The 15,244-nt window shown below is 32.8% G+C and overlaps 1 protein-coding gene across 4 annotated transcripts in view; it reads left to right on the top strand.

Annotated features, from left to right (window-relative positions):
• The window catches only part of LOC113521621 (zwei Ig domain protein zig-8-like), a 253,051-nt gene that overhangs the window by 153,795 nt on the left and 84,012 nt on the right, over window positions 1-15,244 (top strand). The window lies entirely within an intron of this gene.

Consider the following 15,244-nt stretch of genomic DNA (forward strand, 5'->3'; position numbering starts at 1 on the left):
AAGAGGAAGATTTTCTGCAAAAATCGTTTGCTTGGGCATCTCTGTCTCATTCGTATTTCTACCGTGAAGCAGTTGTTTTTGCATAGCTGTTTCAGTTTGAAGGATGGGATATGGCAGTGAATTTACAGAGTATAGAGGAATATCACCTGAGTCTTCAGGAAAAACAAACGCATGAGAGGTATCATGGGCGAAACAGTATACTCTGTTATGTCCATGGTACTGCTAATGTCTATAGGCGACAGTTACCACTTTCCATCTTTCAAAATTTATCAAAGCCTAACTGCACTTGCCAAACCGCCTGCTAAGCGTGGCAACTACTGGCAAAACCCTCAATAAAGAGAGGCCTATATTTAGCATTGGACAATTAATGACTGATATGATGTACACTATTATATACATATACATATCAATGTATATATTTTTATATGTTTATAATTTTTATTATATATTTTTATAGGGTTTATGCGTTTGTTTTTATTGCAATGTACATAAATCAGGGGGAAAGGAATTGTTAGTAATGGAGACTAAGAATCCCATTGCTAGCAATATACCCGGCCAGGTCGACCTCCTCGCGGTTCTCCCTGGAAACTATTATGGTTAATTTCTTATCAATTTATCATGATGGGCTAACTGGCCTGTTTTCATTCTCATCGATCACCCTTCACTGGTGCTCCGCCAGAGTATCCCATTAGCGCAGGCGGGATGGAGTTACCATTCCATTTTCATCCATCAAAAAAAAAATGTATGACTACCTGCTTTTATTTTTAAATAACAATTTTATTCACATGAGAAGGTTTGCTGGAAGAAATATTTTATTAGAGATAAGCTCGCCTTTGTGCACTAAGTTTAGTATAAAATGTTTTATCACTATTTTTGCATACAACAAAGAATAAGGATAGAGACAAACATTTTTTTAAACTTTCATATTTATAATATGGTTATTTAATTGAGCAACGCAATATATAGATATTGAAATATTACGATATCTAATATATAGTTGCGTTTCGATATTACACATAACCTAAATTACTTCTTGCCTGCCTGCCTTTTCACCTCCACCAATCATCCGTCACTGGTGCCCCACCAGTGTATACTGATAGAGAAAGAAATAAGGAAAACATTTATTGCCAACAACAAAAAAAAGTTACATAAATTATCAATTTAAAAAAAAAAAACTTTTCATTTGTTATTGCCAACGTGGTCACCACTCAGCATGTGCTGCAGCAGTTTATATATACACAGCAAATATATATATATATATATATATATATATATATATATATATATATATATATATATACACATATGTACACATACATACATACACACTTAACAGACAAGATATACCCATATAGATACGTACAATAATAATATAATACCATTATATTGAGGGTCTTCATATTATACAATGAAGCAGCAATGTTATGCAATCACAAGGAGTTGCATGCTTTTTGTAGATTTAAATAATAATTCTTAGCATATTTTTTAAAAGTATAAATTGTTTTTAAATTTCGTATCGGAGGAGGGAGATCATTCCAGATCTTGGAAGTTGCATATTTGAAACCTCTCTGAAAACTTGCGGTTCTATGTCGTGGTACCTTTAAACGTATAGCGTAGGCGGGATTACTATTCCATTATGATCTATAAAAAAACACATGCAATAACTTGTTTTAATGCAAAGATACAAGTTGGCAAGCGGACGCGGCACCAACAACATTCATAACTAAGTCATTAGTATTCAATGCGAGCGTATCATATTGCAGCCAGTGATTCAATCTTACGCATACTGAACGCAATCTGGCACCGGAATTCAATTTACAACTACTGCCTACTTTTCATATTGCCATTTTACTACATAATTTCATCATCATCATCATCATATCAGCCAATAACTGTCCACTGCTGAACATAAGCCTCCTTGACCCTAACTGATGGTGTATCCTTCGTCCTCTTTTTACTAATTATATTTGCATAAGAAGAAAGGAGACAACCATATGATTTACAGTTTTCATTTTATCATTCCTTCTATGTAATTTCTTTTTTTAAGGTTAATTTAAAAAAAAAAAAACAATGTGTCAAATTAAATCAGCCAAATATCATTTAGGTTAATTAAATGTCACATTTATGGCACTACTCTATCCTGTATAATTCAAAGCTGTGGTATGAAAGTAATGATTTATCAATTTCCTTAGTGACTCATAAATAATAAATTGTTCAATTGACCTTTTATATGCATCATGACCCTTATGCTGAAAATTACGATGAAAATACTAAAAAAAGGCAATCCCCATCAAACTCACCATGGCCCTAAAATTCCTACTAGAACTTACTCGTAAACATATTTCTCGAACCATTAAACTACCATATTGCTCAATAGCGATTCGGCTATTCACTGGACATAAACTCTATGGGTATGAGTACTATAAATGAAATGGTTCAGCCCATAAAACAGGATGTTATGTCTGTTTTCTAGTATAGGGTGTTATAAAATAAGTTAGTTTTGTCATATGAATAGAATAGAAGACTACTTCCATTTAATTGGCACTTTTTTTTAAAGCTCTTTTAATTTGTCACTTTTTTTATACCACTGAGGTGGCAAGTTTTCTTATATAATTGCAAATTTGTATACCTCCATAGATGGGGTTGATCATAGAGGACTTATCTTGTTTTACCATCCATTGTTACCTATGTGTCACAAAATAAATAAATAAATAAAAAAGCCTAATGGTAAGCGGTTACCGTAGCCTATGAACGTCTGCAATAGCAGGGGTATTACGTGCGCGTTGCCCACCTTGAAGAAACATTTTTGACCCATTTTTGAAAAAAACAATGCTATAGTTTCTTGGAAAAACCTCGACAGGGATCTCATTCCGTAACCTGAGACTTTTTAATGATTCTATGTATTGAGTTAGGAATGTTATTATTTGGCGTCATACTTTTCAAATTATTCTATATTTTAGTATCATTTTGTTTAATTCATTGATTATGATAAATATAAGTATTTATTTAAAGTAAATTTAATTATTTACTTATTTATTTACTTAAAGTAAATTGCATTTCAATGAACACTTTGTTCTACGCACTATTCATATACTAACTTCCAACAGCAGTATTTCCAAACAGATGCAACATTGAAATTTTCAATAAAAGAACATATCCCTTTCTAAAATATAGATAACACTAATGCAATAATCTGCAATTTCTCTGATGATATGGGTGCTATCATCATCATCATCATCATCTCAGCCATTATCTGTCTACTGCTGAACATAGACTCCCCATAAGCAGAGGTCCCAAGCCATCTGTATGCTATAGGCGGTGGTAATAACTTAACATCAAGTGAACTGTCCCATCATTTGTCTCCTATGTTGTAAAATATATATATAAAGTTATAAGTAGTAAAAGTTTGAGCAAACCAATTCCAACAGAACAAGCAGCGTCGGTTGACAAGTTTAGCAAAGAATATTTAGCATTTGGTTATTTTTATAATGTCAAATCAAATCAAATCAAATAATTTATTGCACGAATATGGGTACATACATTAGATGAAAATAATAATTACATGTCCATTATTCCATATTCTACCATATCGGCGTGTACAATATAAAATTAAAGTAATAATAACTTAAAACAATAAAAACAATCTCAATAATATAATGGAAAAAAATTACAATAAAAATAATTAAATTGCATGTCTAATATTTATCATTGTAATAGTCATGTAACGTATAGTAACACTTGGCTGTCAAATAAGTCACTAAATATATGAGTATAAAGTGGCCCAGTTCATGAGAATCTCTGAAATCGTTTACTGATTCTAATGAAATTTTATAAATCATCATCATAGACTGCCATTATCTGTTGACTGCTAAACATCCACCTGCATCCACTGACTCCCAGCAATGCATTTGAGGTCGTCACTCCATCTAGTGGGGGTTGTTTTACACTGCGCTTACCCCTTCGCCACTCAAGAACCTTTCTTCGCCATTGGTTGTCGGTTATGAAAAATTCGGTCAATTTTCTTCTTATAAAAATAAAAAAAACTATTCTATTTTAATTAATCCTTTATTATACATACTAATTATACATGAAAATATGACAGAGGTAATCAAATGTACGAAGGCGAGCCTAACTCTAAAAGAGTTCTCTTCCAGCAACACCCAAAGTGGAAAGGAGCATCAATGTCAGCGGGTAGAGCGGTGTACAATATTGTGAAATTTTTCAAACAAAAGAATTAGACCAACTTAAATTTATACATAATTAAAAAATTATCTTATCTTTTATGTTGATTGTTGTTGTTGATTAACTTGTATGAAGAGGTGACGTTACAGCTTAGGATATTAAAAAAACCTCGATATATGTTAGAATGTATTATACACAGCGTACCAATTTTTTGTGCTACGTTTGCGAAAAGGGCTTGTTTAGAATACGTCTAAATTTAGATTCGGACTTTCTACATAAAATTTATATAGGAAAAGGGTTCGATAATATTACAAAAGGTTCCTTGAATAAGAGCGAAGCGAAGAAAAGAACTTTGTTTCTAATAAATATGATATTTTAACATTCATCTACTTAGAAATCGCTTGATTTGATATGTCTTTTAAACTTATATCTGTAGATTTTATTCCAATATTTTTAGGAGCCGATATATTTCTAATTATGTCCGCGACTTAATTCGTATGACCAGTATATATTAAAGGAGCAGGAGTTATTTATAATATTGTTATCAACAGTAGGAATAGGGAACAAATCTTGTCATTTGCACCCCATTGCTAATGATCCAGATCCTTAACGCGATCTCCTTGGTGAGCCAATCATCCATCATCTTTCTATCCGTAATAATAAAACCGTCGTGATGAAAAATCATTTATGATAGGCCCTATCTAGAAAAATAAATGAATCAAGTCAATTAGCCTATCTAATGTGCATTTTTTTTAAACCACAAAGGTGGCAAAGAAACATATAGCCCGTCTGATGGTAAACGGTCACTGTAGCCTATGGACGCCTGTAATGTAACTAGGGGTGTCACGTGTGCGTTGCCGATTACTAAGAAATCATAATATACTCTTTTTGAAGAACCCCATACTGTAGTCTCTAGGGAAAGCCTCGGCAGGAAGTTCATTCCACAGTCTGAGCTTTCGCGGAAACCGTATTCATTTATGCATTTATTTTTTATTTATAATTGCAATATATTTTGCCATCAGCTAAATCTTTTAATCAAAACTTAAACACTTTAGTCTTTAAGACATTATGCTTCAAATATCTTCCACGCCCCTTCATGAATTTTGAATCTGCAAAATCCAGTAAAATTAGCTAACAACATAAAAGTTACTATAATAAATTGCCCCCAAAAGGGTCACACGAGCTCCATATCTCTAAAAGCGAGAAAGTAAACACCGTTGAATAATAAAACCGCTGTATACAGTTTTTGCTCGTTTAACATAAAATTCACGTTTTCTCGCTGCACAACTAGTTTTTGTGATCGTTTGCTTGGAGATTCCAACATTGTATACGTGTATCTCTGTTTCAACAGTTAATTACAGGGGAAAATCCACAGCTGCTGAAATACGAGCGTTGTAGCGGTGCGGCGTGATTAAGGAAGAAAATTTGCTATTATTCTAGTTAAAATCATGTGTAGGATGTTAGAAAATTGGTTGTGTTCACGATGGCATCATCAGCTCTTTATGGCTGGCCTATTCAACGTTTAACCGCCAATAATTCGTAACTAACATGGGCAGTGTCAATTGTCAAGTGACAGAGAAAACGTTCTAGTTTATTAAAGTGGCAAACAAGCATATGTACCACCTGATGGTAAGCGTGGACCATAGCCTATGAAAGCCTGCAATACTAGAGGCATAAACCCTTTGCTTTTATCCTAAAGTAACTTCTTTATCCCTTTTTTGAAAAATTCCATGCTGTAGTCTCTTGGAAAAATCTCATTCTATAATGTGAGCGTTTGTGGGAGGAAACATCTCTGGAACTGCGCTGTACCCGATCAGGCTTTACTGTATGAGGGTGAACTTTTTGTCGATGGCGATTGTACGTCAAGTTTCAGTATTTAATTCAATCTCTTTCTAGCCTTTTTAGATCTTATACATCTTATTCTTTGTAGATCTTATACATTTACCACAATGTATAAGATCTACAAAGAATACATTACATATACTCACAAACCATGCTTTTAAGTCTAAACAAATTGTACACTTCTCTTACCCGGGATAAATTACGAGAGATTTAGTTCTATTATTAGGTACACATGATTTAGTACATTTATATGTAACAAATGAAGGCGGAACACATATTATATCATCCAAACAATGTTAACTATTTGAATACGTATATTAAAACTTGCACTTAGCAGTTTCAAGTATGCGACCCTTTTCCGTTCCGTCGCCATTAGATTACAAGGGAACAAAGAACATACAATAGGCATTTGCATATTTTAGGGCATTGCTGTTGTCTTTTCTTGTTTGTCGAATACTTCGACTTGGGGGCGAACGGAATTATGCCGATTTTATTCCCACGTCACTGGTTCGTTGATGATAGAATAGAATAGAAATTGTCTTTATACAAATACACTAGTTTTTAAGATCTTTTAAATCTTCATTTATGTTTTGTTCTTTTGAGGGTAAAACAATAAACTGATTTGTGGCCGTTTTATGTTACCGTTTCATACAACACGAAAGAAAAAAATCTATGTCACTTTCTATGTATTTTTTTGTTATTCTTTTTTTTTCTATTTTTTTTTTCTTTATTTTTGTAAATGTTCATTTATATTTGTCGTTATTTATGTGCTGAAGTAACAAAAATAATTTATCTATCTGTCTATCATTCTTTTATGATTCTAATGCTTGTAATCTTCTAATAAAGTTGAAAGCAGAATTTGTATTTCTTTTATTTATATAAAGCATTTGATTTATTATTTATTTATTTATAAAATTTTATTTTCATATACATAGATGTACTGACTAAACATAATAACAAATGTTAATCGTTAAATATCCATTGCTGAACATAGGCCTAGGAAGGTTTTGCCAATAGTTGCCACGCTTGGCAGGCGGATTGACAACTGCAGTTTAGCTTTAGTGATATTTTAAGAGAGACTGCTGCCTATCTCCGATCATTAAGTTTCTTTAATCGCCTCTTACGATTCCCACGGGAAAGGATGGGGTGGCCTATTCTATACAGGAACCACATGGCAATGGTAATAATAATAATGGTAAAAATAATAATAATTCTAAATAATTCGATCAACTAACATGGATTAAAATCAATATTTAATCATATTTTATATTTATAATAAACAATTGTACCTGTATATAATAACAAATTTGTATAATCATTAAAATTTACAATTAAAATTATATGAAGTCTAGCTAAATGAAAATAATAAACAAAATAAAAATAAAATAAACCTTCAATAATGCTAGGAAACAGTACAATATTAAATTTTAATTAAATTCTAAATATAAATGAAGACCGAAACAACTTTGGCTTCAGTTTATAGATGGAGGATCTTTTGTTTTAAACGACTTCGGGTAATATAATTACGAGGTCTGTCCGGAAAGTTCGTATAAAAGTGTTCTGGAATGCGAGAAAGAGGAGTGGGGAGGCCAGGTAAGCGCAGGACCCCTTCCTTATGTCCCTAACAATGCTTCAGTTCTGGTCTGACCGCCGTGCGGTGCGAACTGGCTTGTCACGCCATCTGTGAAGTTACCTCTTAACGAAACCCCGTCGGCATGGAGCCCGCTTCCGTTGAAGAGCAGCGCGTCGTAATCAAGTTTCTCTCGAAACTCGGCAAGAATGGCCGTGAAATTTTTGCCGATCTCAGAACAGTTTATGGGGATGATGCTGTGAAGGAACCAACCGTCCACAAGTGGCTAAAAAGATTCAGAGAGGGCCGAGAAAGCGTTCAAGATGACCCACGTTCAGGACGTCCTTCCACTTCACATTCCGACGAAAACGTGGAAAGAATTCGAACTTGTGTTAATGGGGACCGTCGTTTAACGGTCAGACAGGTGGCTGAAGAGCTTAATTTGGGCAAAACCGTGGTCCACGAAATTCTAAGAAACGAACTTCAAATGAAAAAAATTTGCGCCAAGATCGTTCCGTGAGTTTTTGAGTAAAAATTCCATTACGGTGACCGAACACCCCCTATTCGCCGGATTTGGCCCCGTGTGACTTCTTCTTGTTCCCAAAAACCAAATTGGTACTTCGGGGGCGGCATTTGGGGGACATAAATGAGATAAAAAAAGCTACGACGGGGCAGCTGAGAAACCTACAACCAGAGGACTTTCAAGGAGCCTTCTCACAGTGGAAACGGCGTTGGCACAAGTGCATTATGTCACAGGGGGAGTACTTTGAAGGGGATAAAATTGATTTACCTGAATAATTGTAAAATAAAATTTTTAAAAAACTTTTATACGTACTTTCCGGACAAACCTCGTATACTCAAATATTGCTAACATTGTGTGGTTGACAACATCGATTGTCGATTGTTGATTGTGTTGGTAACACTGATTCGTAAACCGTATGGTCCCGGCATAGAATAGGCCATCCCTTCCTATCCCGTGGATGTCGTAAGAGGCGACTAAGGGAGGACAAGGAATGGGCAGCAGAGTCCTCTCTTAAAACATCTCTAAAGCTTGACTGCGGTTGCCAATCCGCCTTACATACATAGCCTACAAACTGAAACACAGCTATGTAAACACAACTGTATCACGACAAAAAGTAGAAACACGAATTAGTTGATTTACCTTTCCGTTTATTTCGTTTCATGTTAAATTAAAAAAAATATATATTATATTCCAAATAAAACAAACAATAATATAAAATTCTAAATCCACTAGCTTTTCCTGTACTTTGATATATAATTTAGGATCTCCGCTCGTACTATAGATGAGATTATTTGCCATGGCTATTTGGCATTTCCGTTTTAATTTTCATAACACTCGTGTTTCCCATTTACTTCCAGGAACTGCTGTATTAACAATATACCCAGCAACACGAAGGTGGAAAATATATTGCTCGACTTAACCTAGTTTTACAGAATGTAAAAGTCCAGGTACAAAACTAATTAAATATTTAAATTAATCAAACAAGAAAAAGTTATTTAAAGAAAAAATGTAAGCAAATGAAACTAGAGAGAGAGAGCCTTTCTTAGTCTCTTGTGGGTATTGTGAGAATATATTTAGTGGCAGAATTATTATAAAGTTTGCCAAAGAAGGAGAAAAATAATAGTCTCGTAGTTTTAAACAGCCTATTAATTTCAAAATTTTAATTATTTATTATATTTTAATGTACAGTAAATATATATCATATTTATTTATTTCCTATCTAAATTGATAAAGTCGTTCTATAAAAAGCTGTTTTTGATATTTCAAGATCCGATTTCAAGATTTAAGTTTATATTTCAAGATCCGCCTGGCCCCTTAAAAAAGATGCATATTTACTCTCGGGTATGTATTTTCTAAACTTCGCTCGCATCCTAGGAAAGCTACGAGTCAATTTTAGTGTGAGTACCTACGACTCACCCGGGCCCCCTCTAAATACGCCTATGACAAAAACATGAAAGGAACTACTAGCAGTACGTCAAACCACAACGTAGGAATTTAAATTTAATACAGAACTTTTACTAAGACACTGTTTCTTGGAAGTCACCGCAGAAAGTTAACGGGTTGCAACCAAATGTATCGGAGAGTTCCCTTGCAAGCAAAAGTAATGCCAATGCTTGTAAAATTATTACATCTCAATTATTAATAAGACAAAGTTTATTTTCGCTTGGAAATTCAAATTCTAAATTGTTATGTACATTATCAAAATTTGTTCACTAGAAAACCCTTTGGAAAATGTTGGCGAATGACAAACTTGAGAGACATACAATTCAGAGTTCGTTAACAACAGAGTTACGACTGGAAATCTTTGCACAAAGCAAAGTCAGTTTTGAAACACAAGAATATAATTGAAATTCACACAACAACTGAACGGGAGGTGGATAAAATTTTACATTCGACTCGGCGAAGTGTAAAATATTAACGTTTACTTGCATTTTGTTCTTTGGATGCGTAATTTGTAAGTTTTAAATTAATGTTTTTCTTTTGTTACAAACTTCATGTTTATGTTTCTAATCACTACAGAATTTACGTGGCTTAATTAATACACAACGCAGAATGGCAAACAAGCTGACGGCATATCAGATGGAAAATGGAAACCGTTCTCTATAGACATGAAAATAACTAGAAGCATTGCAAATAGATTGGTGCCTATAATTTCTTGTAATTCCTGAAGACTAATATATATAAATATATGTTAGCTTGTCATTTTATTTGGCAAAATTAAAATTTCCCTTTTGCAAGATTAATTTATTTAGCAGAAGCTTCATTGTATAAGAAAGCAACAACAGTATTTACTCTAGGTAAAGATTTTACTGACGAAACTCAAATAAAATAATTAAATAATTGAAAGAAGGAAAAAAACTTTATTTTTCATATAAATACGACAGCACTCACACAGGAGTTAAAAAAATGACTAAATAATAATAAAGAAACTACAAAATTAATGAAATATGTAGTAATAAAGAAAATTTCAACATACAACATCACACAAACAATTGTTAAAGAGAATTTTTTTTTTACTAGACTCTAAGCGTATCCAGTTTTTAAAATTAAATATAATATATCAGATCTTTCCAAGTAACAACGTATAGTATTTTTTTCTGCTTTGTTTTTTTGTAATTACTCAGATGAAACTCAGTTTTTATAAACATTTTAATAACCAATTACAAAGGATTACTGCTTGGAAAATTTTAAGCACGTCTTGTTTTAATTTTAAATTTAAATTCTCTTTATAGTTTTTATGTTAGTGATTATATCTGAAACAACTTTCAATAGTTTGTTTAATTAAGTTCATTAATACAATTTTAAAATTATTAAAGTTTATTCCTTTGTAACTCCTTTATTAGTTTTGTAACACGTCTCTCTGATTATTGCAAAATTCTACTTTTTGTGAACGTTACAACTAGTGTGGTAAGCATATTATAATGTTGTCCGGCTCGAAGGACCAATTTGTTTAGGCCCTTACTAGTAAACGATGATGATTTAATGATACATGTGGACAGTGCTAGTGATAGAAAACTGTTATAATTCTCATTGTAGTTTAAGGTTATATTTGAATAAAACAATATAATATAGAGTTACACGTACGGTGCCCTCGGTAATTAGATACTGCTAAAAATATGCTTTGTACGCATGTATGGGTTACAACTATTCATCCTGGTGTCCAATATTGGTTGACTGCGATAAACAGTTAGCTATACTCGTCCCTATTTAAACAGAATGTGTACATTAAATTTCATAGCGACTGTATGATCAGTTTAATGCCAAAAAATAATAAAGATATCTAAAAATCTCTTTTGCATTTATAATATTAGTAAAGGTGTGATATAAATGATATTTCATATCATATAAAATGTACACTACAATTTTAATTGAATACAAAGCATTTAATATATTGTAAACAACATCTATTAGCTACTAAACAGTAAACCCACTTAATTCTTGTTTATTTTGCACATAAAACTGAAGTTGTATCGTAAACAGTATGACTAGTTGTGACAGTCGTAAATTTAAAGCGAAGATTAAAGATAGATTAAGTTTAATATAGTTAGTCGAAGTTGTATGTAATATCATCATTCGAGGAGATATCACCGTAATTATGTAACTGGATAACCGGAATTTAATGAACTTACTGTCTGTAGGCCCATCTTAACCTACCAACATGATGAAAGGCGTCTGCATGTAGCTGAGATGTGAAAGTTGAGATGAATGTGTGGTGAGACAAGAACGGACATAATTGAGAATGTATATATTAGAAGAAGTATGAAAGTCACGTCAGTGATAGACAAGGGGTAATCATTTGTCCTGGTATGGACATGTGATGCGAAGAGATGAGGAGCATGTTTAAGGAAAGGTATTAAGTATAAATGTGGATGGCAATAAGGGCAGAGAAAGATCAAAACCATAGACAAACTGGATAAAGGATGATATGGTCAGAATACGAAAGTAACTGCTAATAGAAAAGAATGAAAGAAAAAAAAACATATCACGCCGACCCCTAATAAAAAAAATGAGGTAAGTTTTGGAAGATGACAACTAGGTTTGTAGCTATTACTGATTTGACAATTTTTGGTGCAAAATAATCAATTGTATCACAGGGGATTAATCGATTGATGAATATTAATAGATTTTGGATCAAGTTATCGAAAGAAATTTTAAGAATATTTTATTTAACTTTCAATATATGTTAGTTGGTTTAAGTCAAAGCAAGTTTGGAAACAAATTGTTCCTAACCAATTTTGTTTAAATATTGCTACATATTTAGTTTTAGTGGCAATACAATATGCAATATTGTGATATTTTCAAAATGTCCGCTACCATCAGATTTATTTTCTTCACTTTGTTTAAATGAAATAGCTTGAAAAGTAGATAGCAATAAAATTAATGATCATTTTAAAATGGTCGCAGACGACAGTGAATTACATTGTAAAATCTTGTTTTTAAAAGACTTATTTCATTATATTATTAATTTAGGATTTCCAAATTAAGATTTTCTATTTTAATTATTAAAATAATAGATAGATGGATTTACCAGAGGCAGACTTTGTACAAAAGTCGATTGCTTGGGTACCTCTGTCCCATTCGTGTTTCAACCGTGAAGCAGTTGTGTTTGCATGGCTGTGTTTCGGTATAGGATATGGCGTGAATTTACTGGGTACAGAGGAATAACACCTGAGTCCTCAAGAATGGCAACGCATGGGAGGTATTATGGGAGAAACAGTATACTCTGTTATGTCCATGGTACTGCTCATGTCTATAGGCGACAGTTATCACTTTCCATCAGGTGGGCCGTCAGCTCGTTTGCCATTCTAAGTTGTATAAAACAAAAACAGATAGATGGAGCAAAATATTGTTTTAAGGATGAGAAATCTTTAGTTACAAGATGAGAAATTTATTGATTCGATTGTTCTTTGTGTATATTGAGTATTTTACAGTTTTATGAATCATTTTTAATAACTATTTTTATCTAAAGAGTTTTTAATTTCCACACCATAATGATAATGAGTGGCGGTCCTCCACCGTGCGTTTTTCAAGGCACTTTCTCCCACGCACAACCACTCTTTGGAATCAACTTCCAGCAGCAGTATTTCCGAACCGATACGACAACATAACCTTCAAGAAAAGAGCATATTCCTTTTTAAAAGGCCGGCAGCACACCTGCAATGCCGTAGGTGTTGTGGGTGACCATGGGCGGCGGTAGTCACTTACCATCAGGTGAGCCGCATGCTCGTTTGCCCCCTGTGTTGTAAAAAAAAAACACTAATTTATTTCTTGTAGATATTAACAAATTTTAGTACTATAAAGCAAGTTATGAATATGTTTCCAATTTTATGAATCATCACAATTAAGAAGAGATGTGATTACAAAGTAACAATTAATGCCTATTTACTGAAATACTCATAGGAACAGAATTACATCAACTGTCTTAATTGATCAATTAGTAATCTGTAACTACTAAATTGCTAAATCTTCAAAACTAAATAAGCCAATACGTTAGACGGCTGTGTGTGATTTCCACTAAAAGAGTTTATATGAATCATTGATTTCTTGATTTTAAGCAACTTTAAAAAAGCGTTGTTTCTCAAATCATCCATATTTTTGTATGTATAATATAATATCTTCGGCAAATGTGAATTAATTGATAATTTTCGAATATTCAATAAAATTTACTTTAATGTTGTACTCATCAGAAAGCAAAACGCTATTTGTTCATTTGATTTGGACGTGCAAATAAGAAATTGATTGATCATGTAGATAAATATTGCTAATTTTATTTATTTAAATTTCTTTTTTATTTATTTATTAACACGTCAAACTTCCTATTTCATAAAAAATGTTTTACCGAACTAGGAACTAAAATAACATTATAAGGAATCCTATATCATTGGCTATTTGATTAGAATTATTTTGTTTAATTCCGCTACCATTAGTATACCATATATGCGAGTGTTGACAATCGAAATTACCGAGTTACCAAGTTCTACAATCTGCCAACATTAACCGCCACTTCGTCCACGCACGTTTTGCGACACGTGTATCACCTCTAAATGAGCCATCTTTAGGCAAATTAAAATATAGCTTCTCGGGGCTTAGATAGATGTAGTTAACATTTTTATTCGGGAGAAGTGAAAAAATACTGCGACACTTTGACAGTGAGATTCGAAACTAGTGATGCGCAACAACTATTACAATTACCTTTTTTATAAGCGCCGTCTATATTTACGATTATCAATTTAACCGTTCGCCAACCAAACTACAAGCTTTTCAAAATTCGCAGTTTGGTTGCCGATTGCTTACCTATTACCCACTACCCTTTATTTGTAAAACTTTCTGTCTATATTCTGGTTTTATATTTCTCCTGAAGTCATTATTATCATTTTTATAAATTGTATAGGATTATTTGAACTATACAAAGGAATTATTGTTCATTTGCTAAAGCCCTAATTATTCTCTACTATTAATAATACAAAATAAGACCCAATGATACTCTATTCCTCAATTATATCTTAGTACATCTTAATAAATTGAAATTTAATAGAACTAGAGTCGTATTATTAATATAAAGTTTGAAATTTTGTAGGCAAATATTTAGCAAGCGGCTTTCACAAAACATTAAATAATAATAGTCCAGAATTAGACTCATAAACTCCTCCCCCCCCCCCCCTCCATCTCGCCCTAGATAAATGGTAAATAATCAATACATTCGTATTATTAGGTTTCGTGTAAGAAAGATTAAGACACTAGATATTCCTATCTCGTTCCATCTTATGTACCTACACGGTGCCAAGTATTCGATTCGTAGGTCCCATACTAGTTTAACAAATACTGAATGTTAAAAATAATAATCTTACTTCATTCGCTTCATACATCGTCCATGCATTCAATTTAGGATTAATTGTATTGTCTCAAATGTTATAAGGATGAAACAGTTTTGTTCTATGTCTTACTTATATTGTTTCCTTGGTGCTTCCACCATAAAGCTGCAATGCTTTTATGTCTATATTTAGGTTCGACAACTGGAACATGGTAATTAAATACGTACCTCGTAGGTACTGAAGCATAAGACCGTTTAGGATAAGCAACACATTTTTTTATGCAATTTAAAATGACAAACAAGCTGTCGGCCGAAC

Source organism: Galleria mellonella, unplaced genomic scaffold, assembly GCF_026898425.1.
Source record: "Galleria mellonella isolate WM207_F2 unplaced genomic scaffold, CSIRO_AGI_GalMel_v1 utg63, whole genome shotgun sequence".
Taxonomy (NCBI): Eukaryota; Metazoa; Arthropoda; class Insecta; order Lepidoptera; family Pyralidae; genus Galleria; species Galleria mellonella.